This window comes from Stegostoma tigrinum, unplaced genomic scaffold (genome assembly GCF_030684315.1).
Source record: "Stegostoma tigrinum isolate sSteTig4 unplaced genomic scaffold, sSteTig4.hap1 scaffold_273, whole genome shotgun sequence".
NCBI classification, from domain to species: domain Eukaryota; kingdom Metazoa; phylum Chordata; class Chondrichthyes; order Orectolobiformes; family Stegostomatidae; genus Stegostoma; species Stegostoma tigrinum.
In genome coordinates this window covers 111,957-138,667 of record NW_026728201.1, presented here as the reverse complement: position 1 = coordinate 138,667, position 26,711 = coordinate 111,957, and the positions used below count along the sequence as shown (strand labels likewise).

Genomic DNA, 26,711 nt, shown 5'->3' with positions numbered 1-26,711 from the left:
CTGCATCCCATTTCACTCAGTCACTGCATCTCCTTCACCACAGTCACTGCATCCCATTTTCATCACTCACTGTTCTCCGTATCTCACAGACGCTGCTTTCAATTTCCCACACTCACTGCATCCCATTTCCCACAGTCACAGCATCTCCTTTCCCTCAGTCTCTGCATCGCATTTCACTCAGTGATTGCATCCTACTTCCCAAAAATACTGAATCCCTTTTCCCTCAGTCACAGCATCTCATTTCACTCAGTCACTGCATCCCATTACCCTCAGTTACTGCATCCCATTTCACTCAGTCACTGCATCCCACTTCACTCAGTCACTGCATCCCATTACCCTCAGTCACTGCATCCCATTACCTTCAGTCGCAGGATCCCATTTCCAACAGAAACTGCAGACCATTTCCTTCACTCAGTGCATCCCAGTTCACTCAGTCTCGGCATCTCATTTCCCTCAGTCACTGCATCACATTTCCCTCAGTCACTGCATCCCATGTCCCTCAGTCACTGCATCTCACGTCCCTCATTCACTGCATCCCACGTCCCTCAGTCACTGCATCCCATTACGCTCAGTCACTGCATCCCATTTCCCTCAGTCAGTGCATCCCATGTCCCTCATTCACTGCATCCCACGTCCCTCAGTCACTGCATCCCATTTCACTCAGTCACTGCATCCCATTTCCCTCAGTCACTGCATCCCATGTCCCTTAGTCAATGCATCCCATGTCCCACAGTCACTGCATGTCATTTCACTCAGTCACTGCATCCCTATTCACACAGTCACTGCATCCCAGTTCACACAGTCACTGCATCCCAGTTCACACAGCCACTGCATCCCAGTTCACACAGCCACTGCATCCCAGTTCACACAGCCACTGCATCCCAGTTCACACAGCCACTGCATCCCAGTTCACACAGCCAGTGCATCCCATTTCACACAGCCACTGCATCCCGTTTCACTCAATGCTTCACTTTACACTCAGTCAGGGCATCCCATTTCCATCTGTCACTGCGTCCCATTTCCTCAGTCACTGCATCTCCTTTCCACAGTCACGGCAATCCCATTTCACTCAGTCACTGCATCCCATTGCCCTCAGTCACTGCATCCGATTGTCCTCAGTCACTGCATCCCATTGTCCTCATTCACTGCATCCGATTCCCCTCAGTCACTGCATCCCATTTCACTCAGTCACTGCATCCCATTTCACTCAGTCACTGCATCCCATTCCACTCAGCCACTGCATCACAGTTCACTCAGTCACTGCATCCCATTACCTTCAGTCGCAGGATCCCATTTCCAACAGACACTGCATACCATTTCCATCAGTCACTGCATCCCAGTTCACTCAGTCTTGGCATCTCATTTCTCTCAGTCTCGGCATCTCATTTCCCTCAGTCACTGCATCCCATTTCCCTCAGTCACTGCATCCCATTTCCCTCAGTCACTGCATCCCATTTCCCTCAGTCACTGCGTCCCATTTCCATCAATCACTGCATCCCATTTCCCAGTCACTGCATCCCATTTCCAACAGACACTGCATACCATTTCCATCAGTCACTGCATCCCAGTTCACTCAGTCTCGGCATCTCATTTCTCTCAGTCACTGCATCCCATTTCCCTCAGTCACTGCATCCCATTTCCCTCAGTCACTGCATCCCATTTCCCTCAGTCACTGCGTCCCATTTCCATCAATCACTGCATCCCATTTCCCAGTCACTGCATCCCATTCCACTCAGCCACTGCATCACAGTTCACTCAGTGACTGAATCATAGTTCACTCAGTGACTGAATCACAGTTCACTCAGTCACTGCATCCAATGGTCCTCAGTCACTGCATCCCATTTCCATCAGTCACTGCATCCCATTTCCCACAGTCACTGCATCTCCGTTCCTCAATCACTGCATGTCATTTCACTCAGTGTCTGCAGCCCATTTCACCTCAGTCACTGCATCCCATTACCATCAGTCACTACATCCCATTACCCTCAGTCACTGCATCCCAGTACGCTCAGTCACAGCATCCCATTTTCCTCAGACACTGCATCCCATTTCCCTCAGACAGTGCATCTGATTTCCATCAGTCACTGCATCCCATTTCCCTCAGTCATTGCATCCCATTAACCACAGTCACTGCATCGCGTTAACCTCAGTCACTGCATCACATTACCCTCAGACAGAGCATCCTATTTCCCACATTCACTGCATCTCCTTTCCCTCAGTCAATGCTTCACATTCCACTGAGTCACTGCATCCCATTCCACAGTGTCACAGCATCCCATTTCACTCAGTGACTGCAACCCATTACCCTCAGTCACTGCATCCCATTTCCATCAGTCACTGCGTCCCATTCATCTCAGTCACTGAATCCCAGTTCCCTCATTCACTGCATCCCATTTATCTCAGTCACTGAATTCCATTTCCCTCAGACACTGCTTCCCATTCCCCACAGTCACTGAATCCCATTTCCATCAGTCACTGCATCCCATTTATCTCAATCACTGCATCCCATTTCAAGCAGTCACTGCATCCCATTCCCCACAGTCACTGCATCCCATTTCCCTCAGTCACTGCATCACATTACCCTCAGTCACTGCATCCCATTACCCTCAGTCACTGCATCCCACTTCACTCAGTCACTGCATCCCATTTCACTCAGTCACTGCATCACATTACCCTCAGTCAATGCATCCCATTGTCCTCAGTCACTGCATCCCATTACCCTCAGTCACTGCATCCCACTTCACTCAGTCACTGCATCCCATTTCACTCAGTCACTGCATCCCATTAACTTCAGTCGCAGGATCCCATTTCAAACAGACACTGCATCTCATTTCCCTCAGTCACTGGATCCCATTACGCTCAGTCACAGCAGCCCATTTCACTCAGTCACAGCAGCCCATTTCACTCAGTCACTGCATCCCATTTCAAGCAGTCACTGCATCCCATTTCAAGCAGTCACTGCATCCCATTTCATTCAGCCTCTGCATCACATTTAACTCAGTCACTGCATCCCACTTCACTCAATCACTGCAGGCCATTTCACTCATTGACTGCATCCTATTTCACTCTGACACCGCGTCCCGTTTCCCTCAGTCACTGCATCCCATTACCGTCCGTCACTCCATCCAATTACTGTCAGTCACTGCATCCCATTTTGATCAGTCACTGCATCCCATTACACTCAGTCACTGCATCCATTTGACACAGTCACTGCATCCCATTTCCCTCAGTCACTGCATCCCATTTCCACCAATTACTGCATCCCATTTCAAACAGACACTGCATCCCATTCCCCACAGTCACTGAATCCCATTTCCCACATTCACTGCATCCCATTTCCATCAGTCACTGCATCCCATTTATCTCAGTCACTGCATCCCATTTATCTCAGTCACTGCATCCCATTCCCCACAGTCACGGCATCCCATTCACTTGAGTCACAGCATCCCATTTCAAACAGACACTGCATCTCCTTTCACACAGTCACTGCATCCCAGTTCACACAGCCACTGCATCCCAGTTCACACAGCCAGTGCATCCCATTTCACACAGCCACTGCATCCCGTTTCACTCAATGCTTCACTTTACACTCAGTCAGGGCATCCCATTTCCATCTGTCACTGCGTCCCATTTCCTCAGTCACTGCATCTCCTTTCCACAGTCACGGCAATCCCATTTCACTCAGTCACTGCATCCCATTGCCCTCAGTCACTGCATCCGATTGTCCTCAGTCACTGCATCCCATTGTCCTCATTCACTGCATCCGATTCCCCTCAGTCACTGCATCCCATTTCACTCAGTCACTGCATCCCATTACCCTCAGTCACTGCATCCCATTTCACTCAGTCACTGCATCCCATTACCCTCAGTCACTGCATCCCATTACCCTCAGTCACTGCATCCCATTACCTTCAGTCGCAGGATCCCATTTCCAACAGACACTGCATACCATTTCCATCAGTCACTGCATCCCAGTTCACTCAGTCTCGGCATCTCATTTCTCTCAGTCACTGCATCCCATTTCCCTCAGTCACTGCATCCCATTTCCCTCAGTCACTGCATCCCATTTCCCTCAGTCACTGCGTCCCATTTCCATCAATCACTGCATCCCATTTCCCAGTCACTGCATCCCATTCCACTCAGCCACTGCATCACAGTTCACTCAGTGACTGAATCATAGTTCACTCAGTGACTGAATCACAGTTCACTCAGTCACTGCATCCAATGGTCCTCAGTCACTGCATCCCATTTCCATCAGTCACTGCATCCCATTTCCCACAGTCACTGCATCTCCGTTCCTCAATCACTGCATGTCATTTCACTCAGTGTCTGCAGCCCATTTCACCTCAGTCACTGCATCCCATTACCATCAGTCACTACATCCCATTACCCTCAGTCACTGCATCCCAGTACGCTCAGTCACAGCATCCCATTTTCCTCAGACACTGCATCCCATTTCCCTCAGACAGTGCATCTGATTTCCATCAGTCACTGCATCCCATTTCCCTCAGTCATTGCATCCCATTAACCACAGTCACTGCATCGCGTTAACCTCAGTCACTGCATCACATTACCCTCAGACAGAGCATCCTATTTCCCACATTCACTGCATCTCCTTTCCCTCAGTCAATGCTTCACATTCCACTGAGTCACTGCATCCCATTCCACAGTGTCACAGCATCCCATTTCACTCAGTGACTGCAACCCATTACCCTCAGTCACTGCATCCCATTTCCATCAGTCACTGCGTCCCATTCATCTCAGTCACTGAATCCCAGTTCCCTCATTCACTGCATCCCATTTATCTCAGTCACTGAATTCCATTTCCCTCAGACACTGCTTCCCATTCCCCACAGTCACTGAATCCCATTTCCATCAGTCACTGCATCCCATTTATCTCAATCACTGCATCCCATTCCCCACAGTCACTGCATCCCATTCCCCACAGTCACTGCATCCCATTTCCCTCAGTCACTGCATCACATTACCCTCAGTCACTGCATCCCATTACCCTCAGTCACTGCATCCCACTTCACTCAGTCACTGCATCCCATTTCACTCAGTCACTGCATCACATTACCCTCAGTCAATGCATCCCATTGTCCTCAGTCACTGCATCCCATTACCCTCAGTCACTGCATCCCACTTCACTCAGTCACTGCATCCCATTTCACTCAGTCACTGCATCCCATTAACTTCAGTCGCAGGATCCCATTTCAAACAGACACTGCATCTCATTTCCCTCAGTCACTGGATCCCATTACGCTCAGTCACAGCAGCCCATTTCACTCAGTCACAGCAGCCCATTTCACTCAGTCACTGCATCCCATTTCAAGCAGTCACTGCATCCCATTTCAAGCAGTCACTGCATCCCATTTCATTCAGCCTCTGCATCACATTTAACTCAGTCACTGCATCCCACTTCACTCAATCACTGCAGGCCATTTCACTCATTGACTGCATCCTATTTCACTCTGACACCGCGTCCCGTTTCCCTCAGTCACTGCATCCCATTACCGTCCGTCACTCCATCCAATTACTGTCAGTCACTGCATCCCATTTTGATCAGTCACTGCATCCCATTACACTCAGTCACTGCATCCATTTGACACAGTCACTGCATCCCATTTCCCTCAGTCACTGCATCCCATTTCCACCAATTACTGCATCCCATTTCCCTCAGACACTGCATCCCATTCCCCACAGTCACTGAATCCCATTTCCCACATTCACTGCATCCCATTTCCATCAGTCACTGCATCCCATTTATCTCAGTCACTGCATCCCATTTATCTCAGTCACTGCATCCCATTCCCCACAGTCACGGCATCCCATTCACTTGAGTCACAGCATCCCATTTCAAACAGACACTGCATCTCCTTTCACACAGTCACTGCATCCCAGTTCACACAGCCACTGCATCCCAGTTCACACAGCCAGTGCATCCCATTTCACACAGCCACTGCATCCCGTTTCACTCAATGCTTCACTTTACACTCAGTCAGGGCATCCCATTTCCATCTGTCACTGCGTCCCATTTCCTCAGTCACTGCATCTCCTTTCCACAGTCACGGCAATCCCATTTCACTCAGTCACTGCATCCCATTGCCCTCAGTCACTGCATCCGATTGTCCTCAGTCACTGCATCCCATTGTCCTCATTCACTGCATCCGATTCCCCTCAGTCACTGCATCCCATTTCACTCAGTCACTGCATCCCATTACCCTCAGTCACTGCATCCCATTTCACTCAGTCACTGCATCCCATTACCCTCAGTCACTGCATCCCATTACCCTCAGTCACTGCATCCCATTACCTTCAGTCGCAGGATCCCATTTCCAACAGACACTGCATACCATTTCCATCAGTCACTGCATCCCAGTTCACTCAGTCTCGGCATCTCATTTCTCTCAGTCACTGCATCCCATTTCCCTCAGTCACTGCATCCCATTTCCCTCAGTCACTGCATCCCATTTCCCTCAGTCACTGCGTCCCATTTCCATCAATCACTGCATCCCATTTCCCAGTCACTGCATCCCATTCCACTCAGCCACTGCATCACAGTTCACTCAGTGACTGAATCATAGTTCACTCAGAGACTGAATCATAGTTCACTCAGTCACTGCATCCAATGGTCCTCAGTCACTGCATCCCATTTCCATCAGTCACTGCATCCCATTTCCCACAGTCACTGCATCTCCGTTCCTCAATCACTGCATGTCATTTCACTCAGTGTCTGCAGCCCATTTCACCTCAGTCACTGCATCCCATTACCATCAGTCACTGCATCCCATTACCCTCAGTCACTGCATCCCATTACCTTCAGTCGCAGGATCCCATTTCCAACAGACACTGCATACCATTTCCATCAGTCACTGCATCCCAGTTCACTCAGTCTCGGCATCTCATTTCTCTCAGTCACTGCATCCCATTTCCCTCAGTCACTGCATCCCATTTCCCTCAGTCACTGCATCCCATTTCCCTCAGTCACTGCATCCCATTTCCATCAATCACTGCATCCCATTTCCCAGTCACTGCATCCCATTCCACTCAGCCACTGCATCACAGTTCACTCAGTGACTGAATCATAGTTCACTCAGTGACTGAATCACAGTTCACTCAGTCACTGCATCCAATGGTCCTCAGTCACTGCATCCCATTTCCATCAGTCACTGCATCCCATTTCCCACAGTCACTGCATCTCCGTTCCTCAATCACTGCATGTCATTTCACTCAGTGTCTGCAGCCCATTTCACCTCAGTCACTGCATCCCATTACCATCAGTCACTACATCCCATTACCCTCAGTCACTGCATCCCAGTACGCTCAGTCACAGCATCCCATTTTCCTCAGACACTGCATCCCATTTCCCTCAGACAGTGCATCTGATTTCCATCAGTCACTGCATCCCATTTCCCTCAGTCATTGCATCCCATTAACCACAGTCACTGCATCGCGTTAACCTCAGTCACTGCATCACATTACCCTCAGACAGAGCATCCTATTTCCCACATTCACTGCATCTCCTTTCCCTCAGTCAATGCTTCACATTCCACTGAGTCACTGCATCCCATTCCACAGTGTCACAGCATCCCATTTCACTCAGTGACTGCAACCCATTACCCTCAGTCACTGCATCCCATTTCCATCAGTCACTGCGTCCCATTCATCTCAGTCACTGAATCCCAGTTCCCTCATTCACTGCATCCCATTTATCTCAGTCACTGAATTCCATTTCCATCAGTCACTGCGTCCCATTCCCCACAGTCACTGAATCCCATTTCCATCAGTCACTGCATCCCATTTATCTCAATCACTGCATCCCATTCCCCACAGTCACTGCATCACATTCCCCACAGTCACTGCATCCCATTTCCCTCAGTCACTGCATCACATTACCCTCAGTCACTGCATCCCATTACCCTCAGTCACTACATCCCACTTCACTCAGTCACTGCATCCCATTTCACTCAGTCACTGCATCACATTACCCTCAGTCAATGCATCCCATTGTCCTCAGTCACTGCATCCCATTACCCTCAGTCACTGCATCCCACTTCACTCAGTCACTGCATCCCATTTCACTCAGTCACTGCATCCCATTTCACTCAGTCACTGCATCCCATTAACTTCAGTCGCAGGATCCCATTTCAAACAGACACTGCATCTCATTTCCCTCAGTCACTGGATCCCATTACGCTCAGTCACAGCAGCCCATTTCACTCAGTCACAGCAGCCCATTTCACTCAGTCACTGCATCCCATTTCAAGCAGTCACTGCATCCCATTTCAAGCAGTCACTGCATCCCATTTCATTCAGCCTCTGCATCACATTTAACTCAGTCACTGCATCCCACTTCACTCAATCACTGCAGGCCATTTCACTCATTGACTGCATCCTATTTCACTCTGACACCGCGTCCCGTTTCCCTCAGTCACTGCATCCCATTACCGTCCGTCACTCCATCCAATTACTGTCAGTCACTGCATCCCATTTTGATCAGTCACTGCATCCCATTACACTCAGTCACTGCATCCATTTGACACAGTCACTGCATCCCATTTCCCTCAGTCACTGCATCCCATTTCCACCAATTACTGCATCCCATTTATCTCAGTCACTGAATTCCATTTCCCTCAGTCACTGCATCACATTACCCTCAGTCACTGCATCCCATGACCCTCAGTCACTGCATCCCACTTCACTCAGTCACTGCATCCCATTTCACTCAGTCACTGCATCACATTACCCTCAGTCAATGCATCCCATTGTCCTCAGTCACTGCATCCCATTACCCTCAGTCACTGCATCCCACTTCACTCAGTCACTGCATCCCATTTCACTCAGTCACTGCATCCCATTTCACTCAGTCACTGCATCCCATTAACTTCAGTCGCAGGATCCCATTTCAAACAGACACTGCATCTCATTTCCCTCAGTCACTGGATCCCATTACGCTCAGTCACAGCAGCCCATTTCACTCAGTCACAGCAGCCCATTTCACTCAGTCACTGCATCCCATTTCAAGCAGTCACTGCATCCCATTTCAAGCAGTCACTGCATCCCATTTCATTCAGCCTCTGCATCACATTTAACTCAGTCACTGCATCCCACTTCACTCAATCACTGCAGGCCATTTCACTCATTGACTGCATCCTATTTCACTCTGACACCGCGTCCCGTTTCCCTCAGTCACTGCATCCCATTACCGTCCGTCACTCCATCCAATTACTGTCAGTCACTGCATCCCATTTTGATCAGTCACTGCATCCCATTACACTCAGTCACTGCATCCATTTGACACAGTCACTGCATCCCATTTCCCTCAGTCACTGCATCCCATTTCCACCAATTACTGCATCCCATTTCCCTCAGACACTGCATCCCATTCCCCACAGTCACTGAATCCCATTTCCCACATTCACTGCATCCCATTTCCATCAGTCACTGCATCCCATTTATCTCAGTCACTGCATCCCATTTATCTCAGTCACTGCATCCCATTCCCCACAGTCACGGCATCCCATTCACTTGAGTCACAGCATCCCATTTCAAACAGACACTGCATCTCCTTTCACACAGTCACTGCATCCCAGTTCACACAGCCACTGCATCCCAGTTCACACAGCCAGTGCATCCCATTTCACACAGCCACTGCATCCCGTTTCACTCAATGCTTCACTTTACACTCAGTCAGGGCATCCCATTTCCATCTGTCACTGCGTCCCATTTCCTCAGTCACTGCATCTCCTTTCCACAGTCACGGCAATCCCATTTCACTCAGTCACTGCATCCCATTGCCCTCAGTCACTGCATCCGATTGTCCTCAGTCACTGCATCCCATTGTCCTCATTCACTGCATCCGATTCCCCTCAGTCACTGCATCCCATTTCACTCAGTCACTGCATCCCATTACCCTCAGTCACTGCATCCCATTTCACTCAGTCACTGCATCCCATTACCCTCAGTCACTGCATCCCATTACCCTCAGTCACTGCATCCCATTACCTTCAGTCGCAGGATCCCATTTCCAACAGACACTGCATACCATTTCCATCAGTCACTGCATCCCAGTTCACTCAGTCTCGGCATCTCATTTCTCTCAGTCACTGCATCCCATTTCCCTCAGTCACTGCATCCCATTTCCCTCAGTCACTGCATCCCATTTCCCTCAGTCACTGCGTCCCATTTCCATCAATCACTGCATCCCATTTCCCAGTCACTGCATCCCATTCCACTCAGCCACTGCATCACAGTTCACTCAGTGACTGAATCATAGTTCACTCAGAGACTGAATCATAGTTCACTCAGTCACTGCATCCAATGGTCCTCAGTCACTGCATCCCATTTCCATCAGTCACTGCATCCCATTTCCCACAGTCACTGCATCTCCGTTCCTCAATCACTGCATGTCATTTCACTCAGTGTCTGCAGCCCATTTCACCTCAGTCACTGCATCCCATTACCATCAGTCACTGCATCCCATTACCCTCAGTCACTGCATCCCGTTACCTTCAGTCGCAGGATCCCATTTCCAACAGACACTGCATACCATTTCCATCAGTCACTGCATCCCAGTTCACTCAGTCTCGGCATCTCATTTCTCTCAGTCACTGCATCCCATTTCCCTCAGTCACTGCATCCCATTTCCCTCAGTCACTGCATCCCATTTCCATCAATCACTGCATCCCATTTCCCAGTCACTGCATCCCATTCCACTCAGCCACTGCATCACAGTTCACTCAGTGACTGAATCATAGTTCACTCAGTGACTGAATCACAGTTCACTCAGTCACTGCATCCAATGGTCCTCAGTCACTGCATCCCATTTCCATCAGTCACTGCATCCCATTTCCCACAGTCACTGCATCTCCGTTCCTCAATCACTGCATGTCATTTCACTCAGTGTCTGCAGCCCATTTCACCTCAGTCACTGCATCCCATTACCATCAGTCACTACATCCCATTACCCTCAGTCACTGCATCCCAGTACGCTCAGTCACAGCATCCCATTTTCCTCAGACACTGCATCCCATTTCCCTCAGACAGTGCATCTGATTTCCATCAGTCACTGCATCCCATTTCCCTCAGTCATTGCATCCCATTAACCACAGTCACTGCATCGCGTTAACCTCAGTCACTGCATCACATTACCCTCAGACAGAGCATCCTATTTCCCACATTCACTGCATCTCCTTTCCCTCAGTCAATGCTTCACATTCCACTGAGTCACTGCATCCCATTCCACAGTGTCACAGCATCCCATTTCACTCAGTGACTGCAACCCATTACCCTCAGTCACTGCATCCCATTTCCATCAGTCACTGCGTCCCATTCATCTCAGTCACTGAATCCCAGTTCCCTCATTCACTGCATCCCATTTATCTCAGTCACTGAATTCCATTTCCATCAGTCACTGCGTCCCATTCCCCACAGTCACTGAATCCCATTTCCATCAGTCACTGCATCCCATTTATCTCAATCACTGCATCCCATTCCCCACAGTCACTGCATCCCATTCCCCACAGTCACTGCATCCCATTTCCCTCAGTCACTGCATCCCATTACCCTCAGTCACTGCATCCCATTACCCTCAGTCACTGCATCCCATTACCCTCAGTCACTGCATCCCACTTCACTCAGTCACTGCATCCCATTTCACTCAGTCACTGCATCACATTACCCTCAGTCAATGCATCCCATTGTCCTCAGTCACTGCATCCCATTACCCTCAGTCACTGCATCCCACTTCACTCAGTCACTGCATCCCATTTCACTCAGTCACTGCATCCCATTTCACTCAGTCACTGCATCCCATTAACTTCAGTCGCAGGATCCCATTTCAAACAGACACTGCATCTCATTTCCCTCAGTCACTGGATCCCATTACGCTCAGTCACAGCAGCCCATTTCACTCAGTCACAGCAGCCCATTTCACTCAGTCACTGCATCCCATTTCAAGCAGTCACTGCATCCCATTTCAAGCAGTCACTGCATCCCATTTCATTCAGCCTCTGCATCACATTTAACTCAGTCACTGCATCCCACTTCACTCAATCACTGCAGGCCATTTCACTCATTGACTGCATCCTATTTCACTCTGACACCGCGTCCCGTTTCCCTCAGTCACTGCATCCCATTACCGTCCGTCACTCCATCCAATTACTGTCAGTCACTGCATCCCATTTTGATCAGTCACTGCATCCCATTACACTCAGTCACTGCATCCATTTGACACAGTCACTGCATCCCATTTCCCTCAGTCACTGCATCCCATTTCCACCAATTACTGCATCCCATTTATCTCAGTCACTGAATTCCATTTCCCTCAGTCACTGCATCACATTACCCTCAGTCACTGCATCCCATGACCCTCAGTCACTGCATCCCACTTCACTCAGTCACTGCATCCCATTTCACTCAGTCACTGCATCACATTACCCTCAGTCAATGCATCCCATTGTCCTCAGTCACTGCATCCCATTACCCTCAGTCACTGCATCCCACTTCACTCAGTCACTGCATCCCATTTCACTCAGTCACTGCATCCCATTTCACTCAGTCACTGCATCCCATTAACTTCAGTCGCAGGATCCCATTTCAAACAGACACTGCATCTCATTTCCCTCAGTCACTGGATCCCATTACGCTCAGTCACAGCAGCCCATTTCACTCAGTCACAGCAGCCCATTTCACTCAGTCACTGCATCCCATTTCAAGCAGTCACTGCATCCCATTTCAAGCAGTCACTGCATCCCATTTCATTCAGCCTCTGCATCACATTTAACTCAGTCACTGCATCCCACTTCACTCAATCACTGCAGGCCATTTCACTCATTGACTGCATCCTATTTCACTCTGACACCGCGTCCCGTTTCCCTCAGTCACTGCATCCCATTACCGTCCGTCACTCCATCCAATTACTGTCAGTCACTGCATCCCATTTTGATCAGTCACTGCATCCCATTACACTCAGTCACTGCATCCATTTGACACAGTCACTGCATCCCATTTCACTCAGTCACTGCATCCCATTAACTTCAGTCGCAGGATCCCATTTCAAACAGACACTGCATCTCATTTCCCTCAGTCACTGGATCCCATTACGCTCAGTCACAGCAGCCCATTTCACTCAGTCACAGCAGCCCATTTCACTCAGTCACTGCATCCCATTTCAAGCAGTCACTGCATCCCATTTCAAGCAGTCACTGCATCCCATTTCAAGCAGTCACTGCATCCCATTTCATTCAGCCTCTGCATCACATTTAACTCAGTCACTGCATCCCACTTCACTCAATCACTGCAGGCCATTTCACTCATTGACTGCATCCTATTTCACTCTGACACCGCGTCCCGTTTCCCTCAGTCACTGCATCCCATTACCGTCCGTCACTCCATCCAATTACTGTCAGTCACTGCATCCCATTTTGATCAGTCACTGCATCCCATTACACTCAGTCACTGCATCCATTTGACACAGTCACTGCATCCCATTTCCCTCAGTCACTGCATCCCATTTCCACCAATTACTGCATCCCATTTCCCTCAGACACTGCATCCCATTCCCCACAGTCACTGAATCCCATTTCCCACATTCACTGCATCCCATTTCCATCAGTCACTGCATCCCATTTATCTCAGTCACTGCATCCCATTTATCTCAGTCACTGCATCCCATTCCCCACAGTCACGGCATCCCATTCACTTGAGTCACAGCATCCCATTTCAAACAGACACTGCATCTCCTTTCACACAGTCACTGCATCCCAGTTCACACAGCCACTGCATCCCAGTTCACACAGCCAGTGCATCCCATTTCACACAGCCACTGCATCCCGTTTCACTCAATGCTTCACTTTACACTCAGTCAGGGCATCCCATTTCCATCTGTCACTGCGTCCCATTTCCTCAGTCACTGCATCTCCTTTCCACAGTCACGGCAATCCCATTTCACTCAGTCACTGCATCCCATTGCCCTCAGTCACTGCATCCGATTGTCCTCAGTCACTGCATCCCATTGTCCTCATTCACTGCATCCGATTCCCCTCAGTCACTGCATCCCATTTCACTCAGTCACTGCATCCCATTACCCTCAGTCACTGCATCCCATTTCACTCAGTCACTGCATCCCATTACCCTCAGTCACTGCATCCCATTACCCTCAGTCACTGCATCCCATTACCTTCAGTCGCAGGATCCCATTTCCAACAGACACTGCATACCATTTCCATCAGTCACTGCATCCCAGTTCACTCAGTCTCGGCATCTCATTTCTCTCAGTCACTGCATCCCATTTCCCTCAGTCACTGCATCCCATTTCCCTCAGTCACTGCATCCCATTTCCCTCAGTCACTGCGTCCCATTTCCATCAATCACTGCATCCCATTTCCCAGTCACTGCATCCCATTCCACTCAGCCACTGCATCACAGTTCACTCAGTGACTGAATCATAGTTCACTCAGAGACTGAATCATAGTTCACTCAGTCACTGCATCCAATGGTCCTCAGTCACTGCATCCCATTTCCATCAGTCACTGCATCCCATTTCCCACAGTCACTGCATCTCCGTTCCTCAATCACTGCATGTCATTTCACTCAGTGTCTGCAGCCCATTTCACCTCAGTCACTGCATCCCATTACCATCAGTCACTGCATCCCATTACCCTCAGTCACTGCATCCCATTACCTTCAGTCGCAGGATCCCATTTCTAACAGACACTGCATACCATTTCCATCAGTCACTGCATCCCAGTTCACTCAGTCTCGGCATCTCATTTCTCTCAGTCACTGCATCCCATTTCCCTCAGTCACTGCATCCCATTTCCCTCAGTCACTGCATCCCATTTCCCTCAGTCACTGCATCCCATTTCCATCAATCACTGCATCCCATTTCCCAGTCACTGCATCCCATTCCACTCAGCCACTGCATCACAGTTCACTCAGTGACTGAATCATAGTTCACTCAGTGACTGAATCACAGTTCACTCAGTCACTGCATCCAATGGTCCTCAGTCACTGCATCCCATTTCCATCAGTCACTGCATCCCATTTCCCACAGTCACTGCATCTCCGTTCCTCAATCACTGCATGTCATTTCACTCAGTGTCTGCAGCCCATTTCACCTCAGTCACTGCATCCCATTACCATCAGTCACTACATCCCATTACCCTCAGTCACTGCATCCCAGTACGCTCAGTCACAGCATCCCATTTTCCTCAGACACTGCATCCCATTTCCCTCAGACAGTGCATCTGATTTCCATCAGTCACTGCATCCCATTTCCCTCAGTCATTGCATCCCATTAACCACAGTCACTGCATCGCGTTAACCTCAGTCACTGCATCACATTACCCTCAGACAGAGCATCCTATTTCCCACATTCACTGCATCTCCTTTCCCTCAGTCAATGCTTCACATTCCACTGAGTCACTGCATCCCATTCCACAGTGTCACAGCATCCCATTTCACTCAGTGACTGCAACCCATTACCCTCAGTCACTGCATCCCATTTCCATCAGTCACTGCGTCCCATTCATCTCAGTCACTGAATCCCAGTTCCCTCATTCACTGCATCCCATTTATCTCAGTCACTGAATTCCATTTCCATCAGTCACTGCGTCCCATTCCCCACAGTCACTGAATCCCATTTCCATCAGTCACTGCATCCCATTTATCTCAATCACTGCATCCCATTCCCCACAGTCACTGCATCCCATTCCCCACAGTCACTGCATCCCATTTCCCTCAGTCACTGCATCACATTACCCTCAGTCACTGCATCCCATTACCCTCAGTCACTGCATCCCACTTCACTCAGTCACTGCATCCCATTTCACTCAGTCACTGCATCACATTACCCTCAGTCAATGCATCCCATTGTCCTCAGTCACTGCATCCCATTACCCTCAGTCACTGCATCCCACTTCACTCAGTCACTGCATCCCATTTCACTCAGTCACTGCATCCCATTTCACTCAGTCACTGCATCCCATTAACTTCAGTCGCAGGATCCCATTTCAAACAGACACTGCATCTCATTTCCCTCAGTCACTGGATCCCATTACGCTCAGTCACAGCAGCCCATTTCACTCAGTCACAGCAGCCCATTTCACTCAGTCACTGCATCCCATTTCAAGCAGTCACTGCATCCCATTTCAAGCAGTCACTGCATCCCATTTCATTCAGCCTCTGCATCACATTTAACTCAGTCACTGCATCCCACTTCACTCAATCACTGCAGGCCATTTCACTCATTGACTGCATCCTATTTCACTCTGACACCGCGTCCCGTTTCCCTCAGTCACTGCATCCCATTACCGTCCGTCACTCCATCCAATTACTGTCAGTCACTGCATCCCATTTTGATCAGTCACTGCATCCCATTACACTCAGTCACTGCATCCATTTGACACAGTCACTGCATCCCATTTCCCTCAGTCACTGCATCCCATTTCCACCAATTACTGCATCCCATTTATCTCAGTCACTGAATTCCATTTCCCTCAGTCACTGCATCACATTACCCTCAGTCACTGCATCCCATGACCCTCAGTCACTGCATCCCACTTCACTCAGTCACTGCATCCCATTTCACTCAGTCACTGCATCACATTACCCTCAGTCAATGCATCCCATTGTCCTCAGTCACTGCATCCCATTACCCTCAGTCACTGCATCCCACTTCACTCAGTCACTGCATCCCATTTCACTCAGTCACTGCATCCCATTTCACTCAGTCACTGCATCCCATTAACTTCAGTCGCAGGATCCCATTTCAAACAGACACTGCATCTCATTTCCCTCAGTCACTGGATCCCATTACGCTCAGTCACAGCAGCCCATTTCACTCAGTCACAGCAGCCCATTTCACTCAGTCACTGCATCCCATTTCAAGCAGTCACTGCATCCCATTTCAAGCAGTCACTGCATCCCATTTCATTCAGCCTCTGCATCACATTTAACTCAGTCACTGCATCCCACTTCACTCAATCACTGCAGGCCATTTCACTCATTGACTGCATCCTATTTCACTCTGACACCGCGTCCCGTTTCCCTCAGTCACTGCATCCCATTACCGTCCGTCACTCCATCCAATTACTGTCAGTCACTGCATCCCATTTTGATCAGTCACTGCATCCCATTACACTCAGTCACTGCATCCATTTGACACAGTCACTGCATCCCATTTCACTCAGTCACTGCATCCCATTAACTTCAGTCGCAGGATCCCATTTCAAACAGACACTGCATCTCATTTCCCTCAGTCACTGGATCCCATTACGCTCAGTCACAGCAGCCCATTTCACTCAGTCACAGCAGCCCATTTCACTCAGTCACTGCATCCCATTTCAAGCAGTCACTGCATCCCATTTCAAGCAGTCACTGCATCCCATTTCATTCAGCCTCTGCATCACATTTAACTCAGTCACTGCATCCCACTTCACTCAATCACTGCAGGCCATTTCACTCATTGACTGCATCCTATTTCACTCTGACACCGCGTCCCGTTTCCCTCAGTCACTGCATCCCATTACCGTCCGTCACTCCATCCAATTACTGTCAGTCACTGCATCCCATTTTGATCAGTCACTGCATCCCATTACACTCAGTCACTGCATCCATTTGACACAGTCACTGCATCCCATTTCCCTCAGTCACTGCATCCCATTTCCACCAATTACTGCATCCCATTTCCCTCAGACACTGCATCCCATTCCCCACAGTCACTGAATCCCATTTCCCACATTCACTGCATCCCATTTCCATCAGTCACTGCATCCCATTTATCTCAGTCACTGCATCCCATTTATCTCAGTCACTGCATCCCATTCCCCACAGTCACGGCATCCCATTCACTTGAGTCACAGCATCCCATTTCAAACAGACACTGCATCTCCTTTCACACAGTCACTGCATCCCAGTTCACACAGCCACTGCATCCCAGTTCACACAGCCAGTGCATCCCATTTCACACAGCCACTGCATCCCGTTTCACTCAATGCTTCACTTTACACTCAGTCAGGGCATCCCATTTCCATCTGTCACTGCGTCCCATTTCCTCAGTCACTGCATCTCCTTTCCACAGTCACGGCAATCCCATTTCACTCAGTCACTGCATCCCATTGCCCTCAGTCACTGCATCCGATTGTCCTCAGTCACTGCATCCCATTGTCCTCATTCACTGCATCCGATTCCCCTCAGTCACTGCATCCCATTTCACTCAGTCACTGCATCCCATTACCCTCAGTCACTGCATCCCATTTCACTCAGTCACTGCATCCCATTACCCTCAGTCACTGCATCCCATTACCCTCAGTCACTGCATCCCATTACCTTCAGTCGCAGGATCCCATTTCCAACAGACACTGCATACCATTTCCATCAGTCACTGCATCCCATTACCCTCAGTCACTGCATCCCACTTCACTCAGTCACTGCATCCCATTTCACTCAGTCACTGCATCCCATTTCACTCAGTCACTGCATCCCATTAACTTCAGTCGCAGGATCCCATTTCAAACAGACACTGCATCTCATTTCCCTCAGTCACTGGATCCCATTACGCTCAGTCACAGCAGCCCATTTCACTCAGTCACAGCAGCCCATTTCACTCAGTCACTGCATCCCATTTCAAGCAGTCACTGCATCCCATTTCAAGCAGTCACTGCATCCCATTTCATTCAGCCTCTGCATCACATTTAACTCAGTCACTGCATCCCACTTCACTCAATCACTGCAGGCCATTTCACTCATTGACTGCATCCTATTTCACTCTGACACCGCGTCCCGTTTCCCTCAGTCACTGCATCCCATTACCGTCCGTCACTCCATCCAATTACTGTCAGTCACTGCATCCCATTACCCTCAGTCACTGCATCCCACTTCACTCAGTCACTGCATCCCATTTCACTCAGTCACTGCATCCCATTTCACTCAGTCACTGCATCCCATTAACTTCAGTCGCAGGATCCCATTTCAAACAGACACTGCATCTCATTTCCCTCAGTCACTGGATCCCATTACGCTCAGTCACAGCAGCCCATTTCACTCAGTCACAGCAGCCCATTTCACTCAGTCACTGCATCCCATTTCAAGCAGTCACTGCATCCCATTTCAAGCAGTCACTGCATCCCATTTCATTCAGCCTCTGCATCACATTTAACTCAGTCACTGCATCCCACTTCACTCAATCACTGCAGGCCATTTCACTCATTGACTGCATCCTATTTCACTCTGACACCGCGTCCCGTTTCCCTCAGTCACTGCATCCCATTACCGTCCGTCACTCCATCCAATTACTGTCAGTCACTGCATCCCATTTTGATCAGTCACTGCATCCCATTACACTCAGTCACTGCATCCATTTGACACAGTCACTGCATCCCATTTCCCTCAGTCACTGCATCCCATTTCCACCAATTACTGCATCCCATTTCCCTCAGATACTGCATCCCATTCCCCACAGTCACTGAATCCCATTTCCCACATTCACTGCATCCCATTTCCATCAGTCACTGCATCCCATTTATCTCAGTCACTGCATCCCATTTATCTCAGTCACTGCATCCCATTCCCCACAGTCACGGCATCCCATTCACTTGAGTCACAGCATCCCATTTCAAACAGACACTGCATCTCCTTTCACACAGTCACTGCATCCCAGTTCACACAGCCACTGCATCCCAGTTCACACAGCCAGTGCATCCCATTTCACACAGCCACTGCATCCCGTTTCACTCAATGCTTCACTTTACACTCAGTCAGGGCATCCCATTTCCATCTGTCACTGCGTCCCATTTCCTCAGTCACTGCATCTCCTTTCCACAGTCACGGCAATCCCATTTCACTCAGTCACTGCATCCCATTGCCCTCAGTCACTGCATCCGATTGTCCTCAGTCACTGCATCCCATTGTCCTCATTCACTGCATCCGATTCCCCTCAGTCACTGCATCCCATTTCACTCAGTCACTGCATCCCATTACCCTCAGTCACTGCATCCCATTTCACTCAGTCACTGCATCCCATTACCCTCAGTCACTGCATCCCATTACCTTCAGTCGCAGGATCCCATTTCCAACAGACACTGCATACCATTTCCATCAGTCACTGCATCCCAGTTCACTCAGTCTCGGCATCTCATTTCTCTCAGTCACTGCATCCCATTTCCCTCAGTCACTGCATCCCATTTCCCTCAGTCACTGCATCCCATTTCCCTCAGTCACTGCGTCCCATTTCCATCAATCACTGCATCCCATTTCCCAGTCACTGCATCCCATTCCACTCAGCCACTGCATCACAGTTCACTCAGTGACTGAATCATAGTTCACTCAGAGACTGAATCATAGTTCACTCAGTCACTGCATCCAATGGTCCTCAGTCACTGCATCCCATTTCCATCAGTCACTGCATCCCATTTCCCACAGTCACTGCATCTCCGTTCCTCAATCACTGCATGTCATTTCACTCAGTGTCTGCAGCCCATTTCACCTCAGTCACTGCATCCCATTACCATCAGTCACTGCATCCCATTACCCTCAGTCACTGCATCCCATTACCTTCAGTCGCAGGATCCCATTTCCAACAGACACTGCATACCATTTCCATCAGTCACTGCATCCCAGTTCACTCAGTCTCGGCATCTCATTTCTCTCAGTCACTGCATCCCATTTCCCTCAGTCACTGCATCCCATTTCCCTCAGTCACTGCATCCCATTTCCCTCAGTCACTGCATCCCATTTCCATCAATCACTGCATCCCATTTCCCAGTCACTGCATCCCATTCCACTCAGCCACTGCATCACAGTTCACTCAGTGACTGAATCATAGTTCACTCAGTGACTGAATCACAGTTCACTCAGTCACTGCATCCAATGGTCCTCAGTCACTGCATCCCATTTCCATCAGTCACTGCATCCCATTTCCCACAGTCACTGCATCTCCGTTCCTCAATCACTGCATGTCATTTCACTCAGTGTCTGCAGCCCATTTCACCTCAGTCACTGCATCCCATTACCATCAGTCACTACATCCCATTACCCTCAGTCACTGCATCCCAGTACGCTCAGTCACAGCATCCCATTTTCCTCAGACACTGCATCCCATTTCCCTCAGACAGTGCATCTGATTTCCATCAGTCACTGCATCCCATTTCCCTCAGTCATTGCATCCCATTAACCACAGTCACTGCATCGCGTTAACCTCAGTCACTGCATCACATTACCCTCAGACAGAGCATCCTATTTCCCACATTCACTGCATCTCCTTTCCCTCAGTCAATGCTTCACATTCCACTGAGTCACTGCATCCCATTCCACAGTGTCACAGCATCCCATTTCACTCAGTGACTGCAACCCATTACCCTCAGTCACTGCATCCCATTTCCATCAGTCACTGCGTCCCATTCATCTCAGTCACTGAATCCCAGTTCCCTCATTCACTGCATCCCATTTATCTCAGTCACTGAATTCCATTTCCATCAGTCACTGCGTCCCATTCCCCACAGTCACTGAATCCCATTTCCATCAGTCACTGCATCCCATTTATCTCAATCACTGCATCCCATTCCCCACAGTCACTGCATCCCATTCCCCACAGTCACTGCATCCCATTTCCCTCAGTCACTGCATCACATTACCCTCAGTCACTGCATCCCATTACCCTCAGTCACTGCATCCCACTTCACTCAGTCACTGCATCCCATTTCACTCAGTCACTGCATCACATTACCCTCAGTCAATGCATCCCATTGTCCTCAGTCACTGCATCCCATTACCCTCAGTCACTGCATCCCACTTCACTCAGTCACTGCATCCCATTTCACTCAGTCACTGCATCCCATTTCACTCAGTCACTGCATCCCATTAACTTCAGTCGCAGGATCCCATTTCAAACAGACACTGCATCTCATTTCCCTCAGTCACTGGATCCCATTACGCTCAGTCACAGCAGCCCATTTCACTCAGTCACAGCAGCCCATTTCACTCAGTCACTGCATCCCATTTCAAGCAGTCACTGCATCCCATTTCAAGCAGTCACTGCATCCCATTTCATTCAGCCTCTGCATCACATTTAACTCAGTCACTGCATCCCACTTCACTCAATCACTGCAGGCCATTTCACTCATTGACTGCATCCTATTTCACTCTGACACCGCGTCCCGTTTCCCTCAGTCACTGCATCCCATTACCGTCCGTCACTCCATCCAATTACTGTCAGTCACTGCATCCCATTTTGATCAGTCACTGCATCCCATTACACTCAGTCACTGCATCCATTTGACACAGTCACTGCATCCCATTTCCCTCAGTCACTGCATCCCATTTCCACCAATTACTGCATCCCATTTATCTCAGTCACTGAATTCCATTTCCCTCAGTCACTGCATCACATTACCCTCAGTCACTGCATCCCATGACCCTCAGTCACTGCATCCCACTTCACTCAGTCACTGCATCCCATTTCACTCAGTCACTGCATCACATTACCCTCAGTCAATGCATCCCAATGTCCTCAGTCACTGCATCCCATTACCCTCAGTCACTGCATCCCACTTCACTCAGTCACTGCATCCCATTTCACTCAGTCACTGCATCCCATTTCACTCAGTCACTGCATCCCATTAACTTCAGTCGCAGGATCCCATTTCAAACAGACACTGCATCTCATTTCCCTCAGTCACTGGATCCCATTACGCTCAGTCACAGCAGCCCATTTCACTCAGTCACAGCAGCCCATTTCACTCAGTCACTGCATCCCATTTCAAGCAGTCACTGCATCCCATTTCAAGCAGTCACTGCATCCCATTTCATTCAGCCTCTGCATCACATTTAACTCAGTCACTGCATCCCACTTCACTCAATCACTGCAGGCCATTTCACTCATTGACTGCATCCTATTTCACTCTGACACCGCGTCCCGTTTCCCTCAGTCACTGCATCCCATTACCGTCCGTCACTCCATCCAATTACTGTCAGTCACTGCATCCCATTTTGATCAGTCACTGCATCCCATTACACTCAGTCACTGCATCCATTTGACACAGTCACTGCATCCCATTTCACTCAGTCACTGCATCCCATTAACTTCAGTCGCAGGATCCCATTTCAAACAGACACTGCATCTCATTTCCCTCAGTCACTGGATCCCATTACGCTCAGTCACAGCAGCCCATTTCACTCAGTCACAGCAGCCCATTTCACTCAGTCACTGCATCCCATTTCAAGCAGTCACTGCATCCCATTTCAAGCAGTCACTGCATCCCATTTCATTCAGCCTCTGCATCACATTTAACTCAGTCACTGCATCCCACTTCACTCAATCACTGCAGGCCATTTCACTCATTGACTGCATCCTATTTCACTCTGACACCGCGTCCCGTTTCCCTCAGTCACTGCATCCCATTACCGTCCGTCACTCCATCCAATTACTGTCAGTCACTGCATCCCATTTTGATCAGTCACTGCATCCCATTACACTCAGTCACTGCATCCATTTGACACAGTCACTGCATCCCATTTCCCTCAGTCACTGCATCCCATTTCCACCAATTACTGCATCCCATTTCAAACAGACACTGCATCCCATTCCCCACAGTCACTGAATCCCATTTCCCACATTCACTGCATCCCATTTCCATCAGTCACTGCATCCCATTTATCTCAGTCACTGCATCCCATTTATCTCAGTCACTGCATCCCATTCCCCACAGTCACGGCATCCCATTCACTTGAGTCACAGCATCCCATTTCAAACAGACACTGCATCTCCTTTCACACAGTCACTGCATCCCAGTTCACACAGCCACTGCATCCCAGTTCACACAGCCAGTGCATCCCATTTCACACAGCCACTGCATCCCGTTTCACTCAATGCTTCACTTTACACTCAGTCAGGGCATCCCATTTCCATCTGTCACTGTGTCCCATTTCCTCAGTCACTGCATCTCCTTTCCACAGTCACGGCAATCCCATTTCACTCAGTCACTGCATCCCATTGCCCTCAGTCACTGCATCCGATTGTCCTCAGTCACTGCATCCCATTGTCCTCATTCACTGCATCCGATTCCCCTCAGTCACTGCATCCCATTTCACTCAGTCACTGCATCCCATTACCCTCAGTCACTGCATCCCATTTCACTCAGTCACTGCATCCCATTACCCTCAGTCACTGCATCCCATTACCCTCAGTCACTGCATCCCATTACCTTCAGTCGCAGGATCCCATTTCCAACAGACACTGCATACCATTTCCATCAGTCACTGCATCCCAGTTCACTCAGTCTCGGCATCTCATTTCTCTCAGTCACTGCATCCCATTTCCCTCAGTCACTGCATCCCATTTCCCTCAGTCACTGCATCCCATTACCCTCAGTCACTGCGTCCCATTTCCATCAATCACTGCATCCCATTTCCCAGTCACTGCATCCCATTTCCCTCAGTCACTGCATCCCATTTCACTCAGTCACTGCATCACATCACCCTCAGTCACTGCATCCCATTGTCCTCAGTCACTGCATCCCATTACCCTCAGTCACTGCATCCCATTACCCTCAGTCACTGCATCCCACTTCACTCAGTCACTGCATCCTATTTCACTCAGTCACTGCATCCAATTTCACTGAGTCACTGCATCCCGTTTCACTGAGTCACTGAATCACATTTGTTGTTCTCACTTGAATGCAATGGTCATGAATCTCCTCCAATGGTTGGTCATGTATTTCCAATGCAAAATTTTACCAAGTTTTGATTTTCAATTTTGATTACATGTGTCTCCTCTATTCGATAGGACGCTGCAATAAACTCAAATTTGACGAATCATAAATTAACCACCATTACCTACAGAGTTAATTTCATCAAACAGATCCAATTAGAATTGTCACATTCCCAAATCCTGATTCACGTTTTTCTAATTATGGGCCACGTGGTTAAGAAAAAAGACACTTAGAATCACAGAGATGTACAGTCGGGAAACAGATCCTTTGGCCCAATTTGTCTATGTTGACCAGATATCCTAAATTAATTTAGTCCCATTTGCCAGCATTTGGCCCATATTCCTCTCAACCCAGCCTATTCATATACCCATCCACATGCCTTTTAAATGTACAAGCCTCCATCACTTCCTCTGGCAGCTCACTCCATACATGCACCACTATGAAAAAAATCCGGTCCATTTTAAATCTTCCCTCTCTCATTTTTAACCTATTCCCTCCAGTTTTGGCTTCCAGCAATCCGGGGAAAAGATCTTGGCTGTTCGCTCTATCCACGTCCCTCGTAATTGTATAAACTTCTATATGGTCAGCCCTGAACTCCAAAGTTCCAAGAAATAGCTGCCTGTTCAATCCCACGGTATACCTCCAACCTCCGATGCTGGTAACATCCTTTTAGAGCTTCTCTGAACCCTTTCAAGTTTACAACATACAACAATACAGCGCAGAACAGGCCCTTCGGCCCTCAATGTTGCGCCGACATCCTTCCTCTCGCAAGGAGACCAAAATCGATTGCAGTATTCCAAAAGCAGCCGAACCAACGTCCTACATGGCTGCTAAGTGATCTCCCAACTCCTATACTCAATGCACTGACCGATAAAGGCGAGCACACCAAATGTCTCCTTCATATCCTTTCTACCGGTGGCTGTACTTTGATGGAACTACGAAACTGCACTCCAGCGTGCTGCCCTGATTTGCCTTTCCAAAATGTAGCACCTCACATTTGTCTAACCTCAACACCACCTGCCATTCCTCAGTTTATTGGCCCTTGTCAATGTCCCATTGTATTCTGAGGTGACCTTCTTGGCTGGCTACTACACCTTCAATCATTGGGAAACTTACTAACCACACCTTCTATTTTCATGTCCAAATCATTGCATCACTTCAACTCCCCCTCCCACTCCCTGAATGACATGTCCATCCTGGGCCTCTTCCAGTGTCACAACCAAACCACCCAGAAACTGGAGGAGCAGCACCTCATATTCCGCCTCGGGAGCTTCCAACTCAACAGCCTCAATGTGGACTTGGCCACCCTCAAAATCTCCCCACCCGCCAACCTCATCCCAAGACTAGTTCCTCCCCTCATCCCCGCCTCCATGACCTGTCCGCCTTCTCTCCCACCTATCCACTCCTCCCACCTCACTGACCAACTCCCACCACTGCTTGGAATTATTCTTCTTTTCACACTTCATCAGCTCAATGTTATTTCTAAAATCTATTTTCCAATTGTTGGAAAAAGTGAGAAAAAGAGAAGTAAAAGAAGTTACATTCTTACCACTCGTGAAATCTCTGAATATTCTTCTGTTGAAAGGCCGCCAAGGAACGATGCAATTCTTTTGTCACAAACGCTGTGAGGGAGACATCTTTTTCGGTTCCACTAACTCCACCCTAAGGAAGACAAACCCACGTAACATACCTAGTGACTTAAAGCATACTCTATTGTTGCCCAAGGTGGAGAGCTGGATGAACACAGCAGGTCAAGCAGCATCAGAGAAGCAAGAAAGCTGATGTTTCGGGACGAGACCCTGCTTCAGAAAATTGGCGCTGGAGAATCTGAGATAACAAGGTGTAGAGCCGAATGATACTGCTTGGCCTGCTGTGTTCATCCAGCTTTACACCTTCTTATCTCAGATTCTCCAGCATCTGCAGTTCCTACTACCTCTATTGTTGCCCTTTCACTTTACTGAACTAATATGAGCCAGTAATTTTGTTTAGGCTCGTGTAATC

The 26,711-nt window shown here is 48.9% G+C and overlaps 1 long non-coding RNA gene across 2 annotated transcripts in view; it reads right to left on the bottom strand.

Annotated features, from left to right (window-relative positions):
• The window catches only part of LOC132208053 (uncharacterized), a 51,240-nt gene extending 24,824 nt beyond the window's left edge, over positions 1-26,416 (bottom strand). For both annotated transcript variants that reach the window (XR_009444167.1, XR_009444166.1), the window contains exon 1: positions 26,260-26,416. This is a non-coding gene — a long non-coding RNA (uncharacterized LOC132208053). The remainder of the gene's footprint in view (positions 1-26,259) is intronic.
• Positions 26,417-26,711: the final 295 nt, after the last annotated feature.